This window comes from Pezoporus wallicus, unplaced genomic scaffold (genome assembly GCF_028554395.1).
Source record: "Pezoporus wallicus isolate ANWC-B61680 ecotype Strahan unplaced genomic scaffold, APGP_CSIRO_Pwel_v1 contig_6464, whole genome shotgun sequence".
Classification (NCBI taxonomy): Eukaryota; Metazoa; Chordata; class Aves; order Psittaciformes; family Psittacidae; genus Pezoporus; species Pezoporus wallicus.
Window position 1 is genome coordinate 761,367 of NW_026642130.1, and position 16,358 is coordinate 777,724.

At 44.6% G+C, this 16,358-nt stretch overlaps 1 protein-coding gene across 9 annotated transcripts in view; it reads left to right on the forward strand.

Annotated features, from left to right (window-relative positions):
• Positions 1 to 16,358, forward strand: part of EXTL3 (exostosin like glycosyltransferase 3) — a 154,217-nt gene that overhangs the window by 60,774 nt on the left and 77,085 nt on the right. The window contains exon 1 of one of the 9 annotated variants that reach the window (XM_057427705.1): positions 4,977 to 5,084. The exons of the other annotated variants lie outside the window; for them this stretch is intronic. The gene's annotated coding sequence lies outside the window, so the exon portion shown is untranslated. Of the gene's footprint in view, positions 1 to 4,976; positions 5,085 to 16,358 lie in introns of those variants that run through there. 9 annotated transcript variants of the gene reach the window in all.

The window sequence follows — 16,358 nt, forward strand, 5'->3', positions numbered from 1 at the left end:
TGGGCTCAGGTTCCCCATGGTTCGTACTTGAAGCATTTGGGGAGTTAAGACCTAGAGCTTTGGTCTCCCAAATGTTAATTTTATTGCAAACAGTACTTTATGAAGCCTCTTTGTAAAAATTTGTATTACTAATATCTAATTTTAAAGGAGAGCTTGTATGTACATAGCCTTCAACAGAATAATATTAAGCTTAACAATTTTTAGATTAAATAGTTATGGGTTCAACCCAAGTTGAGGTACAGCCTTACTACAAGACTGTAGGCATATCTGTGTAAAAAGGAAAAAGTACCTCTGTTTTCCAAATACGTCTGCTGTTGTTAATACTTGTTGTGGGACCAGGTCCTTGCACTCTGTCATGCTGTCTCCATCTATCCCAACACATACTTGTAGCACCATCATGAGGCTGGTGCTTTGCAGCAGTGGTTGCCCACTGCAGATTTGGGTGGGTTTTTAGGTTGGCTGAGCCTAGACTGCCTACAAGGGAAGTACAGACATGGGGAACTGGGGCTTGGGAAAAGTGGGTACCCTGACCACTCCCCCAAGTCTATTGCTGAAATAACTGCAGCTATTACTGTTATACTTCTGAGCAATAGTACGCATATGATGTAGTGACATAGGGGAAGGGGGAATGACTTTAAACTGACAGGGGAGATTTAGGTGAGCTCTTAGGCAGAACTTCTTCCCTGTGAGGGTGGTGAGGCCTGGTACAGGTTGCCCTGAGCAACTGTGGCTGCCCCATCCCCGGCAGTGTTCAAGGCCAGGTTGGACAGGGCTTGGAGCAACCTACTCTAGTGGAAGGTGTCCCTGCCTGTGTCGGGGTTGGAACTGGATGAGTTTTAGAGTCCCTTCCAACCCAACTATTCTGTGATTCATTAATCCTTACTTAAAAAGCATACAAGATAAAAAGTTTGTCCTTTTTTTTTCCTAACTTGAAGGTGCAAATTATCATTTGAAGTCCTGGAATGTTTAAGCTCATCATTATCTGTGGAAATTAAGGCTACAAAGAAATGACACTAGGAGTAGCTATGTACAGTAACTGTCATCATCCATGTGTGTTAAAGCTACATCTGTTTGCTTTAGCACTTAAACCCTTGCTCCTGTTTGCCCTTTAGATGAAATAGTGCTGTGGGAGAATGAGCTGGAGTCTGTCCCACCACGTGCACCTCTATCAGAAAGTGAGCTACTTCATAGTGACAAATTCTTTTTTTTATTGGCAAGGGTTTGAGAGCCAGAAAAATAAAATGCAGTGCTATAACTTGTTTTTCCTTCTTTAAATTCCAAGTCATACATCACAGAGTACAAGATGTGGTTATTTTCTGCCTGGGGCTTCTGGCTTAAAGGATTCGATGCTCCAAATTGAAATGAATATCCCTGGTTCCCACTAAGGGTGGGAGGAGTTGTGTGACTTCATGAAGATTTGTGTCTGTTTGTTGGTGTGAACTTCACTGTGGAGACGTCTGACTCCCACATAAAGCACAGCAAGCTGCTTCTCCCCAGAAGAGAATTCTGAATTCTGCCACGTGTGTTGTTGATGTTGTTTTTAAATAATAAATCTTAGACCAGTGCACACACTTTACCCCTTCCAGGAGTCTGTGTTTTTTGTTGGGTGAAGATGCTGATAGCTGAGATGCAATCCAGCACTGCCTCCCTGCACTTTGGTCCCTTAAAGGGGATGGAAAATCTTTAAGTGAATGATGACTTAACCAACAAGTTTGGTTAAAACAAGAAATGAACCCATGTGAGCATGCTAATAATCATTTGCTCTTTTAGCGAACTGCTGAGATTTGGGCTTATGACAGCACCTTCCTTGCTGCCCTGGTTTGTGTGTCTGTCATGGAGGTGGTGCACCGAGAGGGGTATTCCTGGTGCTGGTCTCAGCCAGGAGAGGCTTTCTAGTTACCTGGTATTTGGAAATGGTTTTGCTTGGCTGTCTGTTTTGTAAGGGTTGGCTTTTCCCTCCTCCAGACTCCTTTTCCCATTGTGATGACTTCATGTCCTGTTCTTGGCAATGCATGTGTTGGTTGGTTGTGACCAGCAAACCTGAGTGGGGGAATAAAGGACGCTTGGCTTTGAGGAAAGACTTGGAAGAGGAAATGAAGCCAAATACAGAAACTGCACATGCAAAGTTTGTTTCTGCAACCCTGAGCTCTTATTGCATGCAGTTCTTTGGCATAAAGGTCTTCACAGCTGTGGACAAGTTGAGTGAGATGAGCAGCCGGGGAAGCTGTCAAGCCATACCCCTGGACCAGGAACCAAACTGCCTCTCCACTGTGCATCATCTTGTGGTTTTATTGCTGAAAAGTGGGGCTCCTACTCTGCTGTTAAGGGACTTTTTGATGTTCCAGTAGAGCTTCATCATCTGAAGAAAGCACAGAATTACATCTCTGGAACGGTAATTCTGTCATTTCAAGCACAGCCTTGTGTATCATTGACAGATAATTCCCCTTTCTTAAAATATGGGGAGCCATCATCACATGTTCCTCTCATCTGCTTTTTAGTTGCTCTTAGCTCTGGGGCTTTTCTGTTCCCGGAGCAGAAGAGATTAACAGGCAAGTTTAGTATCATTTGTTTCCTTACATATGCCTTAATTACAGCACTTCAGAGGAGAGATTTTTCCCATCTCTCTATCTTGTTTCATTCATTTCATTGTAGGCCTTTCCATTTGGGCTGGATTTAATTGGTGAGCTGTGTCTCGGGAACCTCAGCTGGTGTTTTAGTCAGCCTTCACTTCAAAAGTTGAGCGGAAATCCATTCCTCCTGTTTGACCTTTCTGCTGTCTGCCTGCCCCGGTGACCTTTTTCCTAGCAGACTTGCATTTCCAAAGCTTAGTGAGTTATTCCCCCCCACTGCTGTGTCTTGTTTTCCCTAAAGTGGAGTGACTGACTCAGTTCATCCCCTCTAAGCAGTCTCTGTCACTTAAGAGTTGACATAGTAAAGTGAACTTGGAAAACAAATTTATTATTCCTTAATATTTTCAAACTTCTTAGTCTCCTGTTTTTGGGTACTTATTTTTTTTTTTTTAACATAAACCTCCTTATTGAGCTGTTTTGTAAGAGTTTTGTGTCTCGACTTTTAATGGCTGGCTTTTGGGCTGCAGCACTCAAAACTCACGTATAATAGCCTTAAGCATCATATAATGCTTTCCGTTTACAGGTTCTGTAAGCCCTAGACAGCTAGACATTCGCAGCTCCGTGGAAACAGAGCCATCTGGGAGGTGGAAAGACGATTATCGACTAGAAGAGTAGTATCGCACCTCAGTCTGGGGGTTGGGTTGGGACTGCAATGGGCTGTTTGGAAGAATTGCAGGGAGGTTCATCTGCATATGGATATGCAGGCAGACTAATCTGAATTCAACTTCTTGGGTTCAATTGTTTTAAGTTACGAAATTTAGTTCTTGCTTGGAATGAAATTTGCCTGAAGGTTTGTCTTAATTTACTTCCAGAGTAAATTGAAAGAAGGTCACCTCTGCAAATAGAGGTTTTGTGTGCTTGAACTAATTGGCTTGGTTTAATACCCTTTTAGTTAAAATAGAGTAATTTTCCCTGAACGGCCCTGTAGTGAAGTCAGAGCTGGGTTGGGACCTGGGAATTGTTGCTGTTGTCAAAGGGTTTTTGGTTTGTTTTTATTCATGCACCATTTCTATCCCTTTGATGTGGGCGCACAGGCTGGGTACCACGTGTCTGTATTGCTTACCATGTGTTTGCATGTGGTGAGCTTTCCCTCTGCACAGCAAGTCCACCATATCAGAAAGCTTCCTCGATACTTTTAGGACATTACAATTTTAGTTTATACTTTTCTTGAAATCTACAATGATAACATTGATGTTGCTGTGAAATCCAAAGGTTTTGAAGATGCTTCACAAATTGAAAATGATCTAAACTGAAAGCTTGGGCAGCTCATGGCTCTCTTTTCCCATGGAAAATGCTTTTCCCTTGTGGACATAGTAAAGACTGAATAATCTTGCTTAGAACTTGGTTCTCAGATTTGAGGGTAAGTCTACTTTAAACCTCTTGAATCTACACACATAATTCATCCTTCCTGGCAAATGCTCTGCTGTTGGTTTTCCTTGTAAAATCAATAAACGGAGATAAAGAACAAAAAACAAGTGCTAAGATCATTGAGTGAACGGGAGAGATGGTGCGTTTGCAGGTACTTGGAAGAAATGAAATTTAAGCCATTTTTCTCGTCTCAAGCTGCTGTTCTTTTTGTACGTATTGACTTTTAAAATCTTGTTCATTCTCAAGTTCCTGCTAAGAGGGTAACACTTGCACACAGCTGAACTCTAGTGGATGGCCAGTAGGTAAGTATTTGAGCAGTAGAGACCTACAATTTCTCTCAAGCACCACAGATCAAATAAAATTTCTCACTATAAAAGCACCTATACATGCTCTTAATGTTAGACCTCATGTATTTTTATCTTGAGTAGTCATCCTTACTACCTGAATTATGTTACTGAATTTTAATTGTAACCAGCCTAGTTTGATTGTGATGACTCTTTCATAAAATGGGATCTTACATACCTAATATTTGTATGGACAGCTTTGATTGACATCAAGAGTTAGTGTCTCAGCATGGAGACACTAATTCAGCCTATGAGTAAATACATGAAGCTTTGTAGGAGTTGCATGGCCGTTGTATGCAGCTATCAGTTGTCACTGGCACTGTGATAATGCTCTTTTGTCATGAGGATTAAAATTATTAATTTGGGAAGGGAGCCGTATGAAATAATTATTTTGCTATCAGATAAAGAATAAATGGGCTTAGTAGACAAGGTTTAATTAGCCTGATAATTTAGTCTGGTGCTGACCTGCTTTTAAATTGTAAATGTTTATATTCTTTCAGTTATTTTTGTTTAGTTAATAAACTAAATATAGCTGGAAACTTCTGTACCGGTTTCCTTTTTGCTGGGAACAGACATAAAGCAAGAGCCACCCCAGCTTACATCCAAGCAAGTCCTGTGATGAGCCTCTGGAGGAAGCACCTCACTTCTCTGTCCAGGTGCCAGTTGGTCTGTGCAACCCAGGCTGCAGGAGCTGCAGAAATACGTGGTTCTTTTCTCCTCTCCTCTCATCTCATGCTCATCTGTAAGCACTTAAAAATGCATGCAAGGATTTGATCGTGGGTCTGCTGTTTTTCAGTGCTTACAAAAGCTGCTCCAGGGCAGGACAGTGTGGTGTTGGCAGAACTTCCTGAAGGGCATTCTCCTGTGTCGGTGGCTTAAAGAAGACCCAGTGCTGCAGCACAAACATTTTGGAAGATGAAGGCTGAGCGCTGCAGACAAGGGGATGGACAATGTGGCAGTTCTTAGCACTCCTTCAGTGTTGTGTGCTGGTTTCAGAGCAGTTTGGATATACAGTTTCCCTTTTAGAACAAAATTTAACCTCCTTAGGAATTCACATCTGTAAGACCCGCTGGGTTCAGCCTTCATGTTCACCTTACTTGAATGGAATTTCTCCTTTAAAGAATACGGGGCTCTCTAGACTAATACAGTGAAAGCAAGTTACTTTGTTTTTTATTCCTCTTTACTGCTACTTCACAGTTTCTGCAGTCTGGAACCCCCTCCTTCTAGAGGATAAATAAAATCAAAAAGAGATCGGAGACCTTCAGTCTTGTGGTGGTTCTTTGCAACATCAGGTGCTTATCAGAGATGTGCAGAGTGGAACAGATATCTCTGATGTTAAAGTTAAGGCCACCAGTTTTTATCTGTGTGGCCAGTGTGTGTTGATTGCTTGAAGTGTTGCAAATTCCAAAGTTAAGTGAAATTACTAGGAAATAACCATTAGTTAGGTCAGCTAAATGTCTGAGTTACACCCCTGCTTCAGAAAGAGCAGACTGCTGTGTGTGTGATGTGGGCAGCACTTCTTGTACATAAATACCTTTGGAATTGACATATAAATGTGTGGGAAGGAACTGTTGTGAATAGCTTCGTATGGGGTAAAGTACCTGTGCATAATTTTCATGGAGTGTTATATGCAGGTGTTCAGCCTTTTCTGTTTAGTTGACCCTGGTGATCTCCTGTGGAGACATTAAGATTTCATAGAATCACAGAATGGTTTGGGTTGGAAGGGACCTTAAAGCTCATCCAGTTCCAGCCCCCTGCCATGGGCAGGGACACCTTCCACTAGACCAGGTCCCACAAAGCCCCATCCAACCTGGCCTTCAACTGCCCGGGATGGGGCAGCCACAGCTTTTCTGAGCAACCTGTACCAGGGCCTCACCACTCTCACAAGGAACAACTTCTGCCTAAGATCTCATCTCAATCTCCCCTCTGTCAGTTTAAAGCCATTCCCCTTTGTCCTGTCCCTACAGGCCCTTGTCAGCCACTGGAAGCTGCTCTAAGCTCTCTCTCCCTGGAGCCTTCTCTTCTCCAGGCTGAACAAGCCCAGCTCTCTCAGCCTGTCTCCATAGCAGGGGTGCTTCAGCCCTTGGAGCATCTTCATGGCCTCCTCTGGACTCCTTCCAACAGCTCCACATCCTTTGTATGCTGGGGGCCCCAGAGCTGGACACCAGATTGCAGGGGGGTCTCGCCAGAGAGGGAGCATCCCCTCCCTTGACCTGCTGTTCACACTGCTGGTGATGCAGCCCAGGACACGGTTGGTTTCTGGGCTCAAGTGCACACTGCTGGGTCATGTTGAGCTTCTCATTTGCCGACAGCCCCAAGTCCTTCTCCTCAGGGGTGCTCTCAATCCATTCTCCACCCAGCCTGTGTTTGTGCTTGTTGTGTTTTTAGCAAAAGATGTGGTTGTGTGGAAGTCAAAGCACAAGGGTTAAACTTACTTATTGGGAATTGCAGTTACTTTGCATGGAAAAATTTTGGATCAAGGTTTGTCGTCCTCAGTTTGAGCAAAGGTGAAGCTGGCATTTCAGTCCATGCTAGTTCCTGCCTTACTTAACCCAATTGCTTCTGCTGAAATGTTTCCATCATGTCACATTTCCCAAGTTGTGGTTCCCTTCCATGCAAGGGAAATTTCTTTGGAAAAGTCTCTGTTGTACAAAGTGTGTGGTGCAAATTGAGAGAAGACACAGAGCTCCCTGTGTTGTATGAAACGGAGGCACTTTAATTGAAGACAGCAACACTTTGCGTTAATGGCATACAGCTGCTTGTCATTGCACATCTTTGTGGCACATTGAAGCAGTTGGATGGCAAACATCAAAAAAGACGCAGGTCTTCAAGAGAATGGGGGGAATGGAGGCTGTCAACTCTTGAGTGTTTATTCAGATGTGCACACTGTCTGTAGTGCTCTTGTTCCCTAATGATGGCTCTGCCTGTGATTCTGGGATGAATCAGAACACGATTTAAAAGAACTCAGGTCTGAGTGACTGAAACTCTCAGGGGCTCCAGTTATGCCTATCTGCCTTGGAGTGATCCCCACGAGCCACGTAGGCCACATCTCACTGCCGCTCTGAACAGCAGATCTGCCGAGGAATGGGCTACTGTGCATGAAGCCTGAACAAATGGTTCATTTGCATGGTTAGTTCATGTGTTTGCAAAGCCTGTTTCATGCTATAAAGTGCTAAGCTTCATCTCTGATGAGCAGGTGTTTGGCAAGGAAAGAGACATCACACCATCAGCTGGGATGAGGAGGAATCTGCTACCGGAGTGTTGATTCAGAAGTTGTGGCTGGTGTTCAGGAAACTTACTTGAATACTTTCCTGAAGTTCTTTGCTTGCAAATGAAACAAGAGAACCTGCTGAACTCAGAGTCTTGCGCTTATAAATGGTGCTGGGCAGCAGGATCTGTTTCTAGGAAGAGGCTGGTGATAGGATTAACTGGGCAAGTCTGAGGAAGGGTTGAGTCCTGGGTCCTCTCAGCTTTGTGGCATTGCTGCCCTGCAAATTAACCAGTGTTTCCTTGGCTCCTCATTATTACAGAGTTATCGTTTAGCCTTTTGTTCTTCGCAAAGTCTACGTTAGTACTGAGCTCTTGAGCATGACTCAGAATAAAGCCACAAGTAAAAATTTGCCTCAAAGTAAAGCCATAACTTCAGACCTCATAAGCTGGTATGAATGGGCTGTTGGGCTTTGCAGTGATTTAGGGTTATCCTGGAAAACCTGCTTGTGTACCGCATGCTTCTGAGTTAGCAAACGGCCGAGGCTCTTTTCCTCTCAATCAACGCTGTCCTGTTTTCCCCAACTTTATTCTGCCTCCACATCTGTATTGCTTGAGTGGTGGCTCTGGCTCAAGGTCTGCTGGGGCTGTAGGTCCATGTAATGCCGCTTGCTGTGCTTGCTGTTTCTCTTTAGCATTCCCATGTACTTGCGTGTGGGTTTTTGTTTGGATTGGCGAGCGTGAATGGTCATTTTCTAAAGCTTCCTGCAGATTTGAAAGCTTTCATCTTGAAAAAAATGAAATCTTTCTGCCTTTTCATCCTGGCAAGAACACAGGGAGGTTTTAACATTACGGAGATACTGGACAAAAGATACTATTGGAAGGCGAAGGGGCAAAGTGAGATTTCCTGAACGCAGCCTTGCTCTCACTCTGCCTTCACAGAACACAGTGGCAAAACCAGCAATTATTTATGTGGAAGTTGGAATGGTCTCAGAAGGTCCCACTCATACTCTATAGTGCATTTTCCAGCAAGATTCTGGAGCTGTGGGAGGTGTGTACAGCAGCAGCCCAGGAGATGGGGTTGCTGGCAGGTTGTGCGTCCCTTTTGTAGGGATAAGTAGGTCAGTGTTACCAAGTGGTACTCATGACACTTCACCCTGAAAGCAAAGCAGAGCTGCTGGACTGTTTTCTGGCCACTTGCTTCATTCAGTGTTAGGTGTTTTGCCTTCAAACTGGCACATGATGATTTAAATCTGTACAGCAGATAAATCTGCCTTTCTTCCAGGGGTCTGAGCTGTTAATCCTGTACATGACAATTAACTAATTGGATCATGGTGCTGTTGGTGAGTGTGGATATGCAGAAAGTGGTGGGAGAAGATGCAAAAGAGGGGTTCCCGTTTCTGCTGCAACCTTTCTTTGTGGATTGTATCCCTATCCATGGCCAGGGGGTTGGAACTAGATGATATTTAAATTCTTTCCAACTCAAACCATCGTGTGATTCTGTTATTACCTCACAATGCTTTTCTGGTGTTGGAGCTATTCTGAGCAGTTAAAATATCTTCTCTCAACAAATTGCAGTTGATGTAGTGCAAGAATTTTGACCTGGAGAGTATACCATTAGTAAGTGTTAGCCCTCTTTTTGAGGACCTCAGAGCATTTTGTAAAGAACCTCCCCTGCTCTGCCCCCTGCAAAGGGGCAAAAGATCCTGGGTACTAGAATACATTTACTTCCAAACCAACCTCAAACTTCAGAGCTACATGAATGAAGTGTCAGAAATAAGCACCTTTTTCCTCCTTCCTTTTATTGTGTTTAAGCGTAGGGGTTCTGCCCCCATATTTATTTACTTCTTTATTTTTAAAAAGCTTCATGTTTGACTCAAATTGAAGTGATGGAGCCAGAAGGGCTTCACTAAGAGTTCTTGCATATTCCTGCCATGGCTTGCTCCCACACTTAGGTTTTATTTCAGACCCAGAGCTATGAAATAATTTAAGCCAGACCAGCAAAAGGTGCTGAATTTTTCCTGTCTCCCAAGATCATTTTCTGAGACTATCAAGATGCATGTCCTCAAAGAAGCTCCCTGGTACTGTGGGTCTAAAGGCATGGCTCGGCATGGTTTCCTCTTTCATCTCCATGAAAGTGGGGTGGTTGGAGGGTGCAGATCAATCAATTTTATGTAGTTAAATCTTTTGGTCATGTCACAGACAAATTTGTAAGATGCTTTGCATCCTGCTGAACAGGAAGTTGCTCTTGATTATATTTCTAGTCTCGGTTGCTATTTGTAACCTATGTGATCCCTTGGGAATTGCTGAGGAATGCTGCAAGCGAGGGAACCAGAGCAGATGAAGAATTAATTCCCTGAGGTTGTGTGGAAGGTCTGAAACACAGCTGGGGAATAAAACCCCAGTCACCCGACACCCCATCCCTTGCTTTAACTACTGTACAAGAATTTCCTCCTACTGTGCCTCTAATAGAAACTGCAGGGCCAAATTAAGTGGGCAGATTGTAATCACTGCTGCCAAGCTATCCCAGCTGTAGAGTTACTGCAGCCCTCTGCTCTTTGCTACTAATTTGGAAAGTTTGCTGCCTCTTCCCCTCCAGTGCTCCACCTTGCCACATTCCAGGTTCCGCAGTGTGGGAAAAGAGCTTGAATGACCATAAAGAGCCCAGATGTGTCCAGGGGCAGGAAGCGCGAGTCAGCTAACCCTGATTTGCGAAGCTAAAAATAGTGAGAGCATTAATATGGATCTCTCCCTTCAGCTCAGTGGGCAGACTGGCTGCTCTAGATGCATCTTTGTCATAGGGGACATACAGCACAGGGTGCAGGCAGCTTGTTAGCTTCATTTCTTGACAGTTTGATTTAATTTTTTATTTGTCTTACAGGAGCGCCTCCAGGCTTGAGTGGAGCTTAGACCCCTGCTAAGACATCAGCTAGGCATGACATGAGTGCATTGCAAGAGACTATCTGAGCCTAAACATCTTCTAGATGAATTTAAGATTGATCAGATAGGAAGGAAACAGAAGGCTGAAGCCATGTGACATAAACCAGCGATAAACCTAGAGTGAATTGTTTTATTTGTTAGTGGCACAGTTAGTGCCCTTGGTTCATCCTCAGCCAAGTGATCACCTCACTGGGAGCACTATGGAATTGCCAGTGCTTGGTAGGCAGTTGGAAAGCCAGGCATCACCCCTTCCTGAACCACATAGTAGCGTGGGTCTATCAAGAGTGGTTGCTTTGGGGGGGTCTGTCCGGATGGCAGATGCACTGGATAACCTTCCAGAAAGTCCCTTTGAGTCCCCTTTTCAGTGATTTCATCTCAGGGTAATGAGTGGGAGAGCACATTTTGGCATTTGGGGGACTGGAGAGTGTCTGGACACTGTCGTCTAGCATCGTGGGTAGGGTGGAGAGGGTAGGGAATGACATGATCAAAATAGCTTTGTTCCCTGCAGCATACATTACAGTAATGTTGCTATGGCCACAGATCTCTCCCAAATTGCTGCAGCTGATTCATGAATTTCCGATTTTTATTACATCCTAACATTGAAAATCAGCTAGGCTGCCCGAAGTCCCTCCCAAGGAAATCTCTACTGCTGGAGACATCAAGAGCTGCAGCAGAAATTGGAGTACAGGTAGTAAATATTGCTGTACTGGAGAGATGCTGTAAAGAGAAATCCGTGTGGCTGTAATTTTGGGATGCTTTTAAGGCTGAAGTAATTAAATTAATCCTAAATATCTAGCTGCTCACTTATATCCTGTGACTCTCTATTAATTAGTTACTCCTGTCTCCAGGGAAATTGAAGTATGGGGATACCTGAGTTGTAGCCAGTCTAGTCCTGAAAGCTTTATCCCACTCTGCTCTGCTCCCTGCAGTGCTATCTCAAGCGAGCTTCAACGTCCCCTGCACAGCAGTGGGCTTCCCGAAGCTGGGCTGCGAGATCCCTGGCAATGCTTCCTGCGGCTGCAACGCATGAGAAGCTTTTATTTTTCCCTTCTGTTGGTAGCTTTGCTTGCTTACAAAGGGGCATGTACTATACTGTACAGCGTGTCTTGGACAGCCCAACGAAGCAGGCGTCCCTCCAGCAGCCTTCGGCTCTTTGTGCCCCAAACACTGATGGGTGAGGGACTTTTGTTTGTTTTTCTTTCTGTCTTCAGTTGAGTTCTGCATCTTGCCTGATCACTCAGCCAGCAAAACTCTTGTCTTTGTGGGCGGAGAGGAAGGGAGCAGGGAGAAAGTTGTGTTTGGCTGCAGTGCTTCTTTCTCACCCTGTGGCAGGTTTTGAGATGCCAGAGCTTTGTCCCAGCAGCTCCCATATGGATTGGTCTTGTGGGGGTTCTGTCAGGGCCTTGGGAATAGGGCTGTAAACAGGACTTGTAAATGCCACCCTTTTCTCCACCACTGACTGCCTTCCCTGGCCCTAGGCAAATGGTTAACTCTTCCTGGCCTCAATTTGCCCAATTACTGCCTTCCAATATCTCAAAATCTTGGTAATTGGTACTGCTGGTTATACATTGAGGCAATGTACAACCTTGTTTTGCAGAGAGGACAGTTTCAGTGTGATTCCTGTTAGTCTGCAGCAAAACAAACACGAAAACTCCTGTTCACTGTGTTTAATATGACAACTTGGAGTGACAACTGAGTTTCTAACACAAGGCTTAGCTGTCGGTGCAGGGTTGCTTGCCCATTCCAGCATGGATGCTAACAGGTGGTACTGGTGTGACCTTGTCTTGAAACTAAACTGTTATTTTGATCAATTTGTTAGTAGAGACTGTAGTGATAGGACAAGGGGTAACGGGTTAAAACTTAAACGGGGAAGTTTAGATTGGATATAAGGAGGAAATTCTTTCCTGTTAGGGTGGTGAGGCACTGGAATGGGTTGCCCAGGGAAGTTGTGAATGCTCCATCCCTGGCAGTGTACAAGACCAGGTTGGACGAAGCCTTGGCTGATATGGTTTAGTGTGAGGTGTCCGGGGCCATGGCAGAGGGGTTGGAACTAGATGATCTTAAGGTCCTTTCCAACCCTAACTATTCTATGATTCTATGAAATACATCCTTGCTACTTGTCCTCTGCTGAATCATGGGGTGGATTTTGCCATGCCTCGAAGTGGTGGAGTGAAAGTTGTAGTGCATGAACCAACTTTGTTCATTTCATAAGCTCAGACTAGAAATATTTTGCATGTCCACAGTGCATTTTCCTTGAGGAACTGTAAGACTTACGGTTATTGAACGTGATCAAGCCCTCCTGCCAGGGAGGAGAAAGGGTTGTGCTCTCCAAGTGTCTGGGTTAAGCGCAGTTAGAGCAGCTTGCATCTTTTATATCCATTTGCTTGTTCTTCTTTGGCTGCCTCGTTGTTGTGGGCATTGTCTCCTGTATAGTACCTTGAGTTTCCATGCGCACATCAAAGGCTTAGTGTCAGTGCCAGCATTGGGAACAGCAAGCTTGCAGCACAGTGGTTGACTTCAGGTGCTGGATTAATTTCTAAGAAAAGAAAAAAAACACTATTACACTGTCTCTGTAGTTTTAAAAGCAGGAAATCCTCATTAGCTGTGGTGCAGCATTATCAGCCCATTCCCACACTGGTACCAGCCTCAAGTCCCCTTCCCATGGCACAGTAGGCTTGGACAGGGCCATTGTGGCTCTTGTGAGCTGTGTATCTGGCTGGAAAAATCAAGGCTGTGCTGAACAGACTTGGGCTGCCAAGGCAGCCACTGACCTGGTCAGTGCAATGGTCTTTGATCCCACATCCATGATGAGTTTTCATGTTCATCCCCAAAGCATTAATGTTCTTGTAACTGATTTGGCTGAGAAATTTATGCCTGGGGGAAGTCATAAATAACCTCTTTCCCCACCACTTAATGTCCTAAACATTAGTGTGACTTCTTCTGTCTCCCAGAACATCAATTTCAAGTGTCACAAATGTGGATTTAAGTGTGGATCCTTCATAGCCTCTTTGGCTACACCTTTTGCAGAGGGCAAACAGGACACGTGCATGAGACAGATCTGTGCCTCTAGTGCAGATGATTATCATGCAACTGAAAACCGAAGGAATGTGTTTCTTCTCATCAGGGACTGGCTGCTTCTTTCTTTCCTCATTTGCTGCAAGACCACCTTACTACACTTCTGCCTCCAAATCTTCTGCTGCAGGGCTTGGTTTGGTTCAATATCTTTTTCATTAAAAGCTTCCAACACTATTCCCTATCAACATATAGATAATAAATACTGTGGATCCTTGTCTTGTGTGAGTGTGGAGGCAGAGGGTGGCTGGGGGATGTTGTTTTGAGGAAGGACCATGTAAAAATCTTGCCCAGCTCCATTCATGTAATCAGTGTTTAGCATTTTTATTATGTGCTTCAGCCTGATCGCCTTTAACTCGATTGTGCTGAGATGACTTATCTGAAAGAGAAGGAGGTTTGTTAAGTTAATTGGCTTTGGAATTACTGCATTTAATATCTGTAATTGGTATTATTATTCTGGTCTGGTTGTGTCCTCAGGTTTTCAGCAAGCAGAAATTAATATGGAAACCTGTACTTTCTGTTGTGGTTGCTGGCAGAGCCTCGTGTGGGGTTGCTCTTTAATGAGCCTGCTCAGTGCTGCTTTTAGCAAAGAGTGGGGTTGGTGACATGGAGTGGTGTGAGAACCCTGCTTGAAGATGTCTGTTTAATCCTAGCTCCAGAGAGAGCTCCCTGCTCCAACTGAGGGGGTCTTCTCCAGCAGGACTGCTCTGGCTTAGGTCCCGAAGTGCTTTCTGGAGGAAGGAAAGTACTGTTTGCCCCCTGAACCAGGGCATGAGTGACTTGAATGCAGTGCAGGGAGGGAAGCACTTGCAGGGGTCTGCCACAACGCTTGTGGCCATTGAGAGCTTTCTGGCTGCCCACTTGGACTGATAGCCCTGGGATTAGTACTGCACACTTCGTCTGCTTGAAAGAAGCTTTTAACAGTCCTTTTAAGAACCGTAAATATAGTGAAGATGCAGCCACTTGGAAAATAAACTGTAGATGTGCAGCTGGAAAATTAATTTTAGGAGGGAACAAGCATGGAATAAACTGATGTTTCCACTCCAGACTGCGCTGCCTCAAATTGTTTGGAGGAGGGATAACTTCTGCCAGTGTGGTGTGCTTTGCTCCTGTTGACAGCACGATTTTTGACCAGTTATCAGATCTTCGTACAGCCAAAGCTGTTTTCTTCCCTCTCAGCTCTCCAGTTTGGCCAAAACTGTTTATTCCTTCATCAGGCAGAGTGAAAGCTTTCGTAATGCTTACTGTCAACATCGTGAACTTGGATGAACTTGATCCTCTAAACTGCGAAGCACAAGCGACATTTCAGTGGCTGTAATGGGATCTTTGTGCCCAGCAGAAAGCGTAACATAGGTTACAGCTTGGTGTTGATGGGAGGATGCTGAAAAGGAAGGGGGGGCTGCTGGATCGTATGCGAAGAAAGTAAAGGGGTTGGGGTAGGAGCTAGAAGTTGGAGGAAGGACAGCACTAACAGGTAGCAGATCAGGTGCATGGGGAGAAAATGAGGAGAGGTGTCTGTGTAAAATGGGGAAGAAATGAGGATCTACTTTCAGTTCCTCCTAAGCATTTCTTTTGAAGCACATGTATTTGTTTCTGCTCCGTTCCCTGGTGATCCCTAGGGAGCTTGCTCTGGCAAAGGACTGGAAGGTAACAACCTGCAGAGTGCTGGGCTGTTGTTGAGTTTGATGTGTGGATGTGGCTTCTTGTCCAGGAGTCAGGCAAGACACCCAGGGGGTGTTCGAAAGAGGCGTGCTGCCACCCTCACTGGCCTGGAGTAAGAGCAAACCCTGCCTTGTATGTAGAGCATGAGAGTTGTTCCCTCCACTGTACTTACCGTGGTAATGAGTTTGCTTCTCGAAGCCTTATTTATTTGGAGAGTAGGTGCACAGCTGCCTGATGAGAGCCTCATTTCAAAGAAAAGACAGTACTGCTCGTCTGGGCCATGTGTCTGTTCAGAGCAGTGTCCTGTGTGGAGGCACTAGTGAATGCTTAGTGAAGACCAGGTGTTTATAGTGATTACCCTGTAACAGGCAGGAACCTTCAGAGCTGGAAGTTGCCAAGTTTGCATTCCTGTGGCCCTGTAGATCAAACTGCTCCTCCTTTTGTCCATACCAAATTATGTGTGGTCTTTGCAGTACCTGCAAGATGTGAGTAAAGCCAGGTGCTGGTTGTGCATCTACCCTCACATGCTAGCAGGACAACTTCAAGGATCCTGCTTTCATTTCCTAGTTCTCTTGTTCTCTGCTTTAGTTTCTTTGGCAAAAATACACAGTTCTGAATTGCCTCTCCAGCACCAGAATAAGAGATGAGCTGGACGGTCATCTGCATTTGCAATCCTGATGCAAATTAAAAGCTAAATTCAAGTTTTAGAGGTTGCTTCCTGTTGAGGTGCTGTGAGTTGGAAAGAGTATTAGAACCATGTTACAGCTATATGAGACACTTAAAAAGAAACAGGTAATATTGATTTGCAGAAGGAAAGCGCCTTAGAGGCAGTGGGTAAACACGCTGTGGGTAAAGGAATCCATTTCCCACTCTAGCTGCCTGTGTGGATGCCTGGAGCTTTTGTAAAGAAATTTTCCACAGTCTGATGCACACATTGTAGAATTAAGGACAAACTTTGCTGGCACCGTTCTGAAACTATTTCCTTATTATTTGAATCTTTGCTAGGAAAGATCTCAAGGCTTTTTTTCACCATGTCTCTCAGTCCTCACTGAGCATCAAAAAACGCTGTCAGCCTTTTGGAGGAGTCAAATTTTCTGAGGTTTTGCCTGATTTGTGTTGGGTTTGTTTGATTGGT